The following is a 15,223-nucleotide window of genomic DNA, read 5'->3' as shown; positions in this document are numbered from 1 at the left end:
AGTATATATTCTGGCTCTGGTTTTTAAGTCCACAGCTGGTGGCTGACTTTTGGGCTTCACAATATTTAGCATCCAAACATGTGAACTTCTTCTGGAGTCTGGCCCATCATTCCTAACCTTTACAGACTGTGAACTGGAGTTTGATAGTTGACCTGCTTAGCTTTTGAAATTCTACTAAAAAATGGCATGATGCTAAAAGCTCAGGTCTCTTATAAAACCCTGAAATCAGTCTGCTTGAGAAAAACTTTTCATTTGTTAGCTGGCAGTGCCCTAGTTAAGTTGTATTTTTCCATACTTTTAATCACATTAACACCACTGAGGTAACAGAGGTGGTAACAGGTAGAAGTCAATAATAAATTTATTTTATTTAGATGTTGGTTGTGTGATACATGCTCTAGGGAAAAAAATCAAGCCTCTTTGTGCCCTTTATTTTTCATTATGCTTTTCTTTGGTTATTTCTCAGGGTTTTTTTGGTTTTTTTTTTTTTTTTTGTAGGCGTCTAAGCTACTATCTATCATATCTGAGAAAGCTGTGGCAGTCTGATGAAGTACCTAGTGATTTAGTGATTGGAACAGAGAAAACACAGTCGCATTTTTAATTTTTAAAAAAGGAAGACACAGTGAACTACAGGCCAGTTAGTCTTATTTCTGTACCCCGCAAGATCGTGAAGCAGATATCCCTGAAAACTATGCAAAGTCTCATATAAAACTGAGGTGATTGGTGATAGGCATGACTTCACTAAGGGCACACAGTGCCTGATGATTTTGGTGGCTTTCTACAATGGTTTTACATCACTGGTAGAGAAGGGAAGAGTAACTGATGTAATCCATCTGGGTTTGTGTAAAGCATTTGAAATTGTCCTACACAATATCCTTGTCTCTAAGTTAGAGAGCATAGGCTTAACAGATGGACCACTTGGCGGGTGAGGAATTGGCTGATGGTCACATTCAAATCATTATGGTCAACTGCAAGTAGAGACCAGCAACAGGTGGTTTTCCTCAAGAGTCTGTATTGCGACTGGTATTTCACATACTTATCAGTGACAGGAATAGATGCCATCCAGAGGAACACTGACAGCTTTGAGAGGTGGCTCATGCAAAACTCACGATGTTCAAGAAAGTATAGTGGAAGGTCCTTCACCTTTGTCAGGGCAATCCTAGCCACAAATACAGCCTTGTCAGAAAATGGACTGAGAGCAGCCATGAAGATAATGACTCAGGACCTTTTGGTGATGGAAAACTTATAATGATCTGGCAGTTTGCACTTGTAGCCTGGAAAGCCAACTCTATCCTGGGCTACAGCAAAAGAAACACGGCTAAGCAGGGTAGTGGGGATGATTCCACCCCTCTACTCTGCCTTGAAAGGCCCCACCTTCAGTACTGTGTTCAGCTCTGCAGCCCCCAGCACAAGGACATGTTAGAACAGGTCTAGAGTTGGGCCCTGAAGAAAATGGAAGGGCTGGAACACCCCTCGTGTGAAAACAGGCTGAACTGGGGTTGTTCAACTTGGAGAGCACCCTGGGAAGATCTTATAACAGCCTTTCAGTGCCTAAATGAGACCTAATGGAAAGATGGCGGGACGCTCTCTATCAGTCACTGCATCAATAGGACAGAATGTAATGTTTTTAAACTGAAAGAGGGTTTGGATTAAACACCAGGAAGAAATTCATATCTATGGGAGTGGTTATGCCCTGGAACAGCTTGTCCAGAGCTGTGGAGGTCCTCAATGCCAGTTTGTATGGGGCTTAGAACAACCTGTTTTTGTGGACGGTGTCCCTGCCCACAGAAAAAGGGGTTTGTATCTAGATTATCTTTAAGGTCCCTTCCAACCCAAATCATTTTACAATTCTATGATTCTGTAATTCTGTAATTCTATAAGTCTATCATTCTATGATTCAACATTTTTTGTTTTCACTACTTGAGAAAAATCACATATTACATTTAGTTTTGTCTGTTTCTTTTTCCAGTAATTGCCTGTGGAACAACCACCATCAACAAGGATCTGGGTTGTATGACCATGGGACCACTCTGAAACTCAGTATCATCAGGAGTGCTCAGCACAGATTCACCAAGGGAAGGTCATCTCTGACGAATATGACAAGCTTCTATAATGAAATAAGCAGTCTGATAGATAAGGAGACAATGAGGGAGACAATGGATTTTGTCATGCTGAACTTCAGTAAGGCCTTTAACACTGTCCCCGATAAGAGCCTCATTGTGAAGCAGTTGGAGAGTGGGCTGGCAGAGCAGATGGTGAAGCTGAATGTTTGGGCACAGAGGGTAATGACTGAAGTTGCAAGGTCTAGTTGGAGGACAGTAACAAGTGGAGTACTCCAGAGGTCAATTCTGAGTCCAGCCTTGATTAACTTCTTCATTAATGATCTGGACAATGGGACAGAGGGCACCTCAGCACATTGGTGGATCACACAGAACTGGGGGCAGTGACTCACTCTCCAGAAAGCCGTGCAACCATCAAGAAGGAACTCAAGAGTCTGGAGAGGTGGGCTGACAAGAATCTCATGCAGTTTAGTCAGGAGAAATGCAAAGTCCTGCAGCTAGAGAGGAACAGCTTTTGGCACCAGTGCTGGGAGCACCAAGCTGGAAATCAGCTCTGCAAAAAAGAACATGGGAGTCCTGGTGAACACCAGGTTGAACATGAATCAGCAGTATGTCCTGATGCTAAGACAGAATCACAGGACTGCAGGGATTGGAAGGGACTTGAAGAGATCATTGCATTTAACCTCCGTGTTAGGTTAAACCTCCGTGCAGGTCAAACAGGTAGATTTGCAGATGGGTCTTGAATATCTCCAGAGAAGGAAACTCCACAACCTCTCTGGGCAACCCGTTCCATTGCTCCATCAGCCTTACCTTAAGAACTTATTCCACATGTTTGTTTGGAACTTCCTATGTTCAAGTTTTAGGCCATTACTCCTTGTCCTATCACTACACACCATTGAGAAGAGCCTGGCCTCGTCCACTTGCCTCCCACCTCAATTTAGATTTGTATAAACACTATTTAGATCTCCTCTCAGTCTTCTTTTCACCAGGCTGAACAAACCCAGGTTACTCAGCCTTTCCTCATCAGGAGGATGCTCCAGACCCTTTACAGTTTTTGTTGCCCTCTGCTGAACTCCTTCTAGGAGATCTCTGTCTTTTTTAAAATGAGGATCTCAGAACTGGATGCAGTATTCTAAATGTGACCTCCCTAGAGCAGAGTAGAGGGTGAGGACCACCTCCCTTGACCTGCTGGCCATTCTCTTTTTAATGTACTCCAGGATACTACTGATGACCTTGGCCACAAGGCACATTGCTGGCTCATGGCCAATCTGTTGTCCTCCAGAACACTCAGGTCCTTCTCTGCAGAGCTCCTCTCTGGCGGGTCAGCCCCTACCCTGTAATGATGCATGCAGCTATTCCTCCCCAGGTGATTCCTTTCCAGATGCAAGACTCTACACTTGGTCTTGTTAAACCTCATCAGATTCCTCTCTGCCCAACTCACCGCTCTTCCCAGCTCTTGTTGAATGGCAGCACAGCCTTCCAGCGTGCCAACCACTCCTTCCAGCTTTGTATCATCAGCAAACTTGCCGAGGGTGGACAATTAACAGTAAACAGTATTCAATTGCAACTTCCTGAAGGGAGGTTGTGATGAGGAGGGTTTGGCCTCTTCTCTCAGGCAACAAACAGGACCAGAGGAAATAGCCACAAGTTGTGCCAGGGGAGATTTAGATTAGATATAAGGAAAAACTTTTTCTCTCAAAGAGTGGTCAGGCACTGAAATGGCCTGCTCAGGGAGGTGGTGGAGTCACTGTCCCTGGCAGTGTTCAAGAGATGTCTGGATGAGATGTTATGAGATACGGTTTAATAGCTTGTGGTAGGAGTGGTGATAGGAGGATGATTGGACTAGATGATCTTGTAGGTCCTTTCCAACCTTGTGATTCTGTTTCTGTGATTTTGTGATTCTATGATTCTTGGCTGCATTAGTCAAAGTCTCATCAACAAGTCAAAAGAGGTTATCCTTCACCTCTACTGCTGAGACACTGCCAGGAGTACTGTGTCCAGTTCTGGGCCCAGTACAAGGTAGGCATGGACATATTCCAGCAGAGGACCACTGAGATGACCAAGGGACTGGAACGATTCTTCTATAAGTAGAGTTTGAGAGAGCTGGGACTGCTCAGCCTGGAGAAAATCAGGCTTGGGGAAAAATGTATTAATGTCTGTTAATATGTGAAGGAAGAGTGCAAAGTGGAAGGAGCCAGACATGTTTTAGTGGTGCCCAGTGCCAGAACAAGAGACAGTATATGCAAACTGGAGCACCAGAGGTCCTGTCTGAACACCAGGAAACACTCATGTGCTGAGATAGTGATGGAGTGCTGTCAAAGATGGCACAGAGAGGCTGCAGAGTCATTGTCTTTGGAAATCTTCAAAAACCACCTGGACATGATCCTGGCCATCCTGCTCTGGGTGTCTCTGTATGAGCAAGAGGTTGGACTAATTGACCTGCGAAGGTCCCTTTCAACTTCAACCATTCTGTGATTCCCCTAATTCTCTAGAATTACCTCTCATACTAACTTTGGTTGTCTTTTCATCCATTTTTTAAAAGTGTGTCTCCTTGCAGTAGTTCCTGGCTTGTTCTGGTAGCCTTGCTGCCTTACTGGCAATCTCTACTTGAATTTTACATCTTCCTTATCTATCTTGTAAATAGCACACACTGGGGAATGCAGTAAAACTATTTCCTCCTCCTTTTTATGCTAGTTTAATTTATCAGTATCTAGCATCAACTTGCCAAATGTGAGCTTTACACTAGCCTTCTAGAAGAGAGAAAGCTGTCAGTTTTGGTGTGCATTTGGAGAGCATCTGCACTCATCTCTTGCCTTGTATAAGTCATATTTTTTATTCTAAAATTCACAAAATTTGGTCAGTAGTATTTTAGTCATGTCAACATTTCCTTACTGACTCTCTCTCTCTTTTTTTTTTTTTAATGCATTTTTCTCTGATTTATTATAAATTAATATTTTCACTGTTAATTTACACTTGGCTGTCAAATATGCAGGTTCTACAGTCCCATTTCTCTAGGTAACCTAATTCTCCCAGTTCTGTAGGTAGAAAGTCAGAAGTGAACAAACATTCCATGACTTGTATTCAGGGCACTGAGCTTTAACAACCTAGAATAATTTCTGTTTCTTTTGAAATACATTTGTCTTAGACACCTGAGGAACTGGAATTTTGACACTTAATTGCTTTGTGGCTTTGACATTAGTAGTAGTTTGCCTTACTCAGAGTGGTAGGAAAACTGGGGTAAAGTCATTTTTAAGTTCAAACTAAATAAAGTCTGTAGGATACTTGTATGATCAGCATCAGGATATGACTCTGACTTTTCAAACTGTGCTCATTCCTCATTCCTCTAAACTTCCTGTTTGCTAGAGAGTTTTTCTTTTTTCTTTTTCTTTTTCTTTTTCTTTTTCTTTTTCTTTTTCTTTTTCTTTTTCTTTTTCTTTTTCTTTTTCTTTTTCTTTTTCTTTTTCTTTTTCTTTTTCTTTTTCTTTTTCTTTTTCTTTTTCTTCTTCTTTTTCTTTTTCTTTTTCTTCTTCTTCTTCTTTTTCTTTTTCTTTTTCTTTTTCTTTTTCTTTTTCTTTTTCTTTTTCTTTTTCTTTTTCTTTTTCTTTTTCTTTTTTTTTTATTTTTCTTTTTCTTTTTCTTTTTCTTTTTCTTTTTCTTTTTCTTTTTCTTTTTCTTTTTCTTTTTCTTTTTCTTTTTCTTTTTCTTTTTCTTTTTCTTTTTCTTTTTCTTTTTCTTTTTCTTTTTCTTTTTTTTTTTTATTTTTCTTTTTCTTTTTCCATAAAAAGCTCCCTCTTGCTACTCTAAAAAGTTTGATATTTTTAAAAGTCAGGTTTCATTTCATAACTCTGTCCAATATCACTGTTAAAAGACATTTTCTCATCAGAAAATGGTTGTGATTTCACAAATCTGAGAATGCTCATATTGGATCACCTCTCCACAGCTGTAACATTTCGGCAGCCTGGAAGTTAACATACTGTTGTTATTAGGAGACAAATACATTGTAAAGTAGAGTCAGAATTTTCCTGGTGAGTGAAAGTTATGAGACTACTGCTGTAGGAAATAAAACTGGATTTTAGAGAAAGAGTGTAAAATATTAGAGAAACGTGGAACAAATTCAACTACGTAAATCTGGCTGTAAATTTGTATGAGGTTTAGCACAATTTGCTTGCACTTGGGAAAATGATTGCCATATATGCTCTAGCTCATGCTGAGGAAGGGATGCTATAGACCATAAACTACTCTACAGTGTAGTTCTCTCTACAGTGCGTAGAGCACTAAATACTCAGATGACAGCTTTGTTTTCTCTTACTTGGCCTAGAGATAAACACAAAGATCATGGTAGACTGATTTTCTGTGTTAATAGCCACAGAATTCCTCACAAAAAGATTTGCTGGCAAGAAACCTCCCTTTCCTTAACTCCCTTCCTTTCCTTGCTTCAATCTGAGCTGACAGAGGTTATATTTTTTAGGAGGGAGGCAACTATCCAAGTTCTGTCACATCTCATCATGCAGCAGTATATAAAACTGGTTTGCTAACACAAGAGGCCCCCTTTTTCTTTAGGATTCCTTTGTTTAAAATATAAATTACTGAAATAGCCCAGGAATAATCCCCGTGTTATGAAAGTTCAGTAAAAATGTGTCTTTCTTTTATTTTAGCTTTCTGACAGGAGTATTCCTTTAAGGGTTACTATAGCAATGCAAGCTGCTATTGAGACTGTAAACATTAATGATGACTTGGAAGTTGACACCCTGCAAAAACATTCAGTCATTCTAAGTAAGACTTCCAACAGAACTGCCATAATATGCAACTCCTACTGAGAACAGCAGGATTCAGAGTTTTTTAAGAAAATAGTCTATATACTAGACAGCAAAACTGCAGTGAAGGGAAAATAATATACTCTAATTTCGCAACAAACCAAAATTCCTTTTTCAGCATATTCTGATGCTATATTCGTTGTATTTTGGGAGGTCTGTTAGGCCACTTTTAAAGCAGCTTTTGTCTGCCAGGTCCAAATTGGCTCTGCATCTTCCAGAATCAAACTTTTGTTGCTATTGTTGCTGTTGCCTTTCTTTTGCAAATGCAGTAAAAATATGTGTTAGGTTATATGCAACCATGGATATATAATATTTATTGTGTAGGAAACACAGAAGCAAATGAACTACTAACCTAACCAGATGCTCATAGGATATTTTGGAAGGGCTTCTCTCCAAATCTGGGAGCTTCAAAATAGAAAAAGAAAATCACAGGTTTGTGTCTCAAACACATTTCTGATTGGTTTTCACAAGTACAGGTTCCAGTATTGCCTGAAGAATGCTGTCTTCAGCTGCTAGTCACAGAGAACAACACTTTAGTATACTAGCAATACCTCTAGTGGTATTTGATGTTCATTTTGCACTGCTCGTACAGGAAGCAACAGCAAGGAGTTAACAAGGCTGAGACAAAAAGGATTAATGACTATCTAATTTTCTCTTCCTATTGAAATATGATACTTGAATTCATTTTTTAAGGTTTACTTTAGGTATCTAGCACAAGTTGAAATTTAAAGAACAACCATCAGGTAAAACAGACATAAGACAAAATTTGCAGGATTTTACTGTCCCAATATCCTTGCTCTCATGCAGGCCAAAGATATCATTGGTGAGCTGGATCTTTCTTACACTGTGGCACACTGAAGTCTTTGTGGCTTTCTGGTCTTCTGCACCACAGTTTGTAGGCTTGTTACAGAGTGTTTGGAAGTATTTTGTGGTTTGTGGGGACCCTTCTGTACCAAATAACTCATTTACATTGTTATCTATGGTGTAGGAGCCTGGACTTATGATCCTTTCCAATACTGTGATTCTGGAACTTTGTTTTCATTTGCAGCAGTGTTGATCTCAAGGGGGGGGATTGTGTTCCCCTGCTGAGGCTGCTATGTGTGGACTCTTGTAAATACAGCAGCCAATTTATTTTCTAAGTTTCTCTGGTGTTGCACTGTGCTTTTACCAGACTGTTTGTACGGTCTGTGCTGGATAAGTTCTGTATCTTGATGTATTTGTCTTGAGAATAATCTAACCCATGGCATCGTTGCTTAAGCCTTTGAGAATCCCCAAATCAGGAAGATAGAAACAAGGCCATGAGTCACTACTTATCCTAGGTTTGGGGCTACAAACATAGTCAAATTATATTTTCAATCTACTTACAGGGACAAAAGTGTAAAATTCAAACATGTAAATTCCAAAAATAAAGAAATATAAAAATTCTGAAAAAATGCAGATGTCTGTCTTCCACTGGTTTCTCACTTGGACCTCATCTGGTAGTACTGATCCATGTACAAATAGCCATTAAGAGCCTGGTCACTGCTCTGAGGATCCCACAAAGCAAATAGCCTCATAGACCAAAGCGTAGAAAGTGACCAAGGTCACAAGGTATCTACTGCAGTGGTTTCCCATGTAGAACTCACATTGTCTCAGTGACAGGACAGCTTCAGCTGTTTCCCTTTACCTGTTTTTAGGCATATCCATCATCTACAACGATGGAATTCTGCATAATTCATAGAAGCCTGATAATCAGCAGTTAAAAACAAACAAGAAAGTAACTTGGAATCTATTGATATAGTTCCACTGAGGTAAATCATTTAGGTGCAGGCTGACACAGTAGTGATAAATAATCAGTAATGCATTAATGTTCCTTGTGGTTGTTAGCAAGGCCACAGTGGGAATGGCCTTGTTATCAGTCAGTGTTATCTGACTGAGATATGAGCCATGTTTTCAGCTCATCCTGTTACTCACCATTTTGAAATTGTATAAACTGTACTGGATGCAGATCTTCCCCCAGGGTCTGTGCACACTTTGTTCTGTAATTTCTGTACATACAGCATTTGTTATCATAATGCAGTGTCGTTATGCCTCATGTATTTTTTCTTTCTCTTTCCAACCATCCAACGTTTTCCAACATACTTAAAAGCTTCACAGTACACTTATTCAAATTGGATGCAGGATAGTACTACCACTTAGAAGTGGTCTAGCTACTTACTACATAAATCATAAACTGTAGTGACCGTAAACTCTGTTTTAAGCTTAGAAATCACCTTCCCCATGTTATCTTCCATGCTATTCTCCTAAGCACCACAAGCTTTGTGTATTGCTCTCATCAATATGCAGCAGCAGAAAAAGATGTTTTGAAATACTTATTTTTTCTCATTACTATGCTTTAAACATTGATGTTGGTTGAGAGCATTTCTACTGTTGACTGGAAAATTAATGTAAATTCCATGGAAAGAGTGGCCAGAGAGCACTACTGGGAACATGTGCATATTTCAGAAACAGAGTACTTGCTGAGTGTTAGCTATCAAAAGCTAGCAGACCTCTGTAGCACGGTTTTGCATCGCTGTGTTACACATTTTTCTGTAGATTTTCAGCACAACAAGGCTGTAGTTTGGGACTCAGTGAGGACATTGCAAGTATTATTCACATATCCATTTATCTGGACAATCTGACAAATGACAAGTGCTAAATTGGTGTTACTGCAATTTCAAATTTCTGTGATATCAGGAAAATCCAAAATGATCAGTGCCTGACAGGATCCCAGTTCTAGTCCTGTGCTCTATTTCGTAACTGCATTCAGGGCCCAAATGAGCTACAGAGTATGAAAACAAGCAACGAAAAAGAGAAGACCTTCAGTAATACTTGCCTGCAAGGCACAGAGTGCACCAGCAGACCCTGTAAACTGTCTCCTGTCCTAGGAAGATGTGCTGAAGGCAGCTTGAATATGGTACAGCTGGGTAACCTTGGATAAAGAAGCTGTGAAAACAGCTGATAGCCAGAAGCATTGTCTTGGTGTCCCTTGTTGAGAATGCCAGAGCTGTGATCAGGATCAAGCTTTTGCTTTGAGTCCTTGCCTGAGTTCCGCTGTCATTGTGCTGAACCTGCTCTGGTACATCATTACCCTGACAATAGGTCCTGAGCAGTGCAGGTAAATGCAAGCAACTCCAAAAGCAGACCTCCAACATCTCAGAGTGCAAAACTGAGTAATATCAAGCCACAGAGAATATGTGGTGCAAACTTCAGACAACAAATATAAATATGAATGTTGCTCTGATAGAAAAAAAAAACTTTCAGTCAGTATAAGGACAACTGCAGAGGGAGAAAAATAGTAAAGAGGCACAGAAAAACGTAAAATCTGCAATACTTATGATGAAATTTGAAAAGGCATGAAAATGTGATGAGAGGACAATACAGGACATGAGTTGTAAGAGCTGTTTTTAAGTTGGACAATAAGATAACTGTACCCATACAAACTAGAAACATCATCACTAGAAAGATCACAGAATTGCTTGGGTTGGAAGGGACCTTAAAGATCATTTTGTTTCAACTCCCTGCCTTAGGCAGAGTTGTTACCCTCTCCTCAGACTGTTCAGGGCCCCATCCAACCCAGACATGAATGCCTGCAGGGATGGGGCATCTACATCTTATCTGGGCAGCCTGTGCCACCCCTCCCTGAGTAAAGATTTTCCTTCTAATATCTCATGTAAATCTCTCCTCTTTTAGGTTAAAACTGTTGCCCATGTCCTGTCACAATCAGATCATGTACAAAGCCAGACTTCTTCCTGCTTAGAAGCTCCTTCTAGGTACTGGAAGGCCACAAGGCTTCCCCGAGCCTTCTTTACTCCAGGCAGAACAAGACCAGCTCCCTCAGACTTTCTTTATGGGAGAGGTACTCAAGCCCTCTAATATCTTCATGGCTGTCCTCTCAACCTACTAATGCAGCTCCTTGTCTTTTTTGTGCTGGAGGCCCCAGGCCTTATGCAGGTGGAGCCTCACAAGAGCAGAGCACAAGGGGACAATCACCTCCCTCACCCTGCTGGCCTTTTTTGATACGGTCCAGGATATAGTTTGCCTTCTGGGCTTTGAGTACATGCTGCTGTCTCATGTCAAGCTTTTTGTCTACCAGAATCTTCAAGTCCTTCTCTGCAGGAAACATCCATGTCATAAGATAGCTACATGAGATCAAAATAGTCTTGCAGTTTAGTTTGCCTGAGATTCAAATTTAGCAAAAGTTGCATCTTGGATGCACATTTCCATCTGGAAGGTTGCTGAGCAAGCTGAACACTGAATTTCTAGACTTAGCTGGCAAAAGATTCTTCCTGAAAGCTGCTATTGCTGCCTCTCAACTGTGTATAACAAATGCTGTGATGAGTCTCAGTCTAGTTCTCAGTAAATACACCAAAATTTCTATCAGAAATAGTACTAGTGAGCAGTTGTTTCAAAATAGACAAGAAAAGGATGATATTGACAGAAGCATGAAGTTCAAGTAAAGAAATAAAATTGTTCCAAAGAGTGTTGGAAGAGTTCATTTATTTGTTACCCTCTTGCATGAGATGACAAAACTGCACCAGTTCCCTTGTAGCTTTCTAAAAGAAATGTCCAGATCCAATGCAGTAGAAATAGCTTGGAACATAATCACTCGTCTCTGAAAAAACAAGTATTTAACTGAAATGGGGAACAGAGAACAGAAGCTGACAGGGGCTCCTCTGTTTTATATATATTGCAAAAATCCCAGCAGTATAAAAAGAAAGCCAGAAAAGGAAGTGTGTTATCTAGATTGTGGTTTTACACAGCAGCACTGCTTCAGGAGAAGCCCATTTCCTGCTCTTTGCTTACTCTTCACATGTGAGTCAGGGAGGAAGAGCAGGGTCCTTCGTTACCCAGGGCAGGTGATCTCCACTGCTCTAGAACAGAAAATGCTGGAAGTGAAGGGAAAAGAAGGACAGGGAGTAAAGTGTCTGGCCATTTACAAACTCAGTCTATTCCTTCCTTTCCAATCAGCCAGCTTCCCAGTCCAAGTCTCTAACAGTTAATTCAGCAAAAGGTACAGGACAAATTCAGTACCCCTTTGGCTGCTCTGCTTGCAGAAGTGAAAGTCAGATATGACTTTGTACGTAGATTTTCTGCTAAATCAGTATATACACTTGAATTCTTCTCAAAACCAACACCAAAAAAACATTGCAGTGCCACAAAGGATTGTGAAACCATTAAATTAGCTATAATTGGGTGGAGGAAAAGCTGTGCGTAGGGGTAAGGAGATATTTTTCTGTTATTTAACATATTCCACATTATTTCCATGTTCTGAACTGAACCAATTTTGTTGTGGGATCAGAGTTTCTGGTACTTCCCTTCCTCAGCATACCTACCTTTTTTTCCTGCCCCTTCTCCTGGGGATTGTGGATTGTATGTGTGTGGCAGAACTCCTCTTTTTTGAGGAGCTGAAGGATCTCTGACAGATAAGGCATTGTGGATGAATGAAGTCCTACAAGACTTTTCCTATGATAGTGTGAGTGAAGGAATCCTGCTCTTGGTCCCACTTGCATATCAAACTGTTCCAGTGAAGATAGAGTTCAGAATTCATTTAAGACCAGTTAGATCTGCGATATTATGAATGTGATGAGTCACTTTCATGACTGAGACTAAATTTAGTTCATAAAGAAGAGAAAATTGAGTAAAATAGTATGAAACAGGGCTATTTGTTAACAGTTCAGCATTACAGCTGAGGCAATATGAGAAACTCTGTTTTTCCAGTTTCTGAATTATCCAGCTCATGAGTGTTATTTTTCTTTCCAAGACTTACATGATATTGACTGCAGACTATCTCCTTTGACACAACTTGAGGCCATTCCCTCTAGTCCTTTCACTATTCATGCGGGAGAAGACGCCCACCTCAACACAATCTCCTTTCTGGTAGTTGTAGAGAGCAATAAAATTTCCCCTTCTCCAGACTAAACTATCCGGGTTCCTTCAGCTGCTCCAAAGCCCTCACAGCTTTGTTGCCTTTCTCTGGACACACTCCAGGGCCTCAATGTCTTCTGCTGAGGGGCCCAAAACAGAACACAGTACTTGAGGTGCACCCTCACCACAGAGGGGATAATCACCAACCTACTCCTGCTGGCAGCACTATTTCTGATACAAGCCAGGATGCCATTGGCATTCTTGGCCACCTGGGCACGGTACTGGATCATGATCAGCCCAGTGTCAACCAATACCCCCAGGTCCATTTCTTCCATACAGTCTTCTAACGTCTCTTCCCCAAGCCTGCAGTGTTGCCTGGCATTGTTGTGACCAAAGTGAAAGACCTGGCACTTGGTCTTGTTGAACTTCTTCCCATTGGTCTCAGCCCAGCTATCCAGCCCCTCCAGATCTCTCTGTAGGGCAGTCCTACGCTCAGGCATATTGATATTTCCTTCCAACTTGGTGTCATCTGCAAAATTCCTGAGAGTGCACTCAATTCCCTCATCCAGATCATCAGTAAAGATATCAAACAGGACAGGCCCCAATACTGAACCCCAGGGAACACCGTTAACTCCATTCTCCAGCACTCTGTGCGCCTAGACATGTGGCCATTTCTTTCCCCAGCAAAGAGTGTATTTGTCCAAGCCACGGGCTGCCAACTTCTCCAGGAGAATACTGTGGGAGACAGTGTCAAAGGCTTTGCTGGAGTCCAGGTAAGCTATGTCAACAGCCTTCCCCTCATCCACCAGGTGGGTCGCTTGTCCGTAAGAGATCAGGCTAGTCAAGCAGGTCCTGCCTTTCATGAACCCATTCTGCCTGGGCCTGATCCCTTGGTTGTCCTGCACATGTTGTGTGATCTCACTCAAGATGGTCTGGTCCATAACCTGGCCTAGCACTAAGGTCAGGCTGACAGGCCTCAGATTCTCCTTACAACCCTTCTTGTAGATGGGAACCACAATAGATGCACAAGGAAGATGTTTATGATAGCTAATGGAATTTAAATGAGGAGCACTAACCTCAAATAGAAATTTCCATTTGCATAATAAAAAAGCAGTTATTCTATTGCATGGAATTAGTGACTGAAATTCAGTAGTCACTGAGATAAAGTAGATTTTTTTTTTTTTGATAAGTTGAGATAAAGGATAATCAGTGTGTTTCACTTAATTGCATGACTACTGTAGCTATGACTATTAATTTTTTTATATACACAAGTTTGTAAACTAGACTATTCATCCTCAGGATAATCTTTTCATTATTATGACAGTGAAGATCTAATCTGTATTCATTTAATAATAGATACAAAGAAGTAGTTAATTGTCTGAAAGGAAATCCTGCTGTAATCAGAAAGCAACACAGAAATTACATAAAGACAGTTCTTTGAAATGAATCAGTATGCTACAGCACCTAAGGCAAAAACTCTTCCAGGTGAAGAGCGAATGGGGTTCAGCTAGGTTTGGTTATACATTTGTTACTGTTGTAGCTATGGTATTTGTCAGAGCAAAACCCCCAAACTTCACCTTTTCACCAGAATGCTAGTAAGCACAAATCATATTAGCAGACAAGTCCTGTGCTGAGGCTTCTGTTATCCAAGAATGGTTTAACTATCTCACTATAGTCTTTACGAGTGAAGATGAACACAAAACTGACAGACAAGTTGGTAACAGAGGGTTAAAGTTAACCACAGGCTGAGTTTGGGAAGAATAGGGGGACCTATTGCATGCTGTAGTGGCTCTGACTCAGCGATGAGCGTGCCAAAAGAGCTCTATTCCCCAGAGTAAGGGAGGAACACTTATCCACCAAAAGTGCAGCTGAGCAGTATGAGTTTGTTACCTACATATCTATAGCTAGTTCTAGGTTCTGTGTGTCTTGACAGATGCAGGAGTCTTCTTCACAGCCTGAGGAGCTTGGCAATAGGTGCTATTACAATAGGGATGCTGCAGATCTTTGGAAACCTGGAGATCTTTTGGAGATTTCTTTATTTCTGTCCACATAGGATGACGAATCTGGCTGCTTAAGCCATTTGTAGATATTGCAGCAAATCCATGCGCTTTTGCAGATTGAGGTCTGTGGATACACTGTAATGGCTCTCTGGTTGAGGAACAGAGCTGTAAAATGTATTTCTGAATTGTTTCTTTTTGCAAAATGCAGTCTTACTCACATCATGGCTGGTTTACAGCACAGATTTCAGTGCCCAAGCAGTACACTTCTGTAGGCAGTGATAGGCAGGAAAATGTCCTACCTAACAGCAGCATGCTGAGTGCTTACAGCTACACTCAGTTCCACACGTGTCTGATGAGGCCAGTTAGGCCTATGTTGAAAAAGTAATTAGTATTTTTAAGACCATCATTATGTCAATTGTATAAGGAGGTAGGTATGACATGGCACAGATGGCATTCCCATTGTAGA

Source organism: Phasianus colchicus, chromosome Z, assembly GCF_987193195.1.
Source record: "Phasianus colchicus chromosome Z, bPhaCol1.hap1.1, whole genome shotgun sequence".
Lineage (NCBI taxonomy): Eukaryota > Metazoa > Chordata > Aves > Galliformes > Phasianidae > Phasianus > Phasianus colchicus.
Note: the sequence above shows the minus strand (reverse complement) of the source record.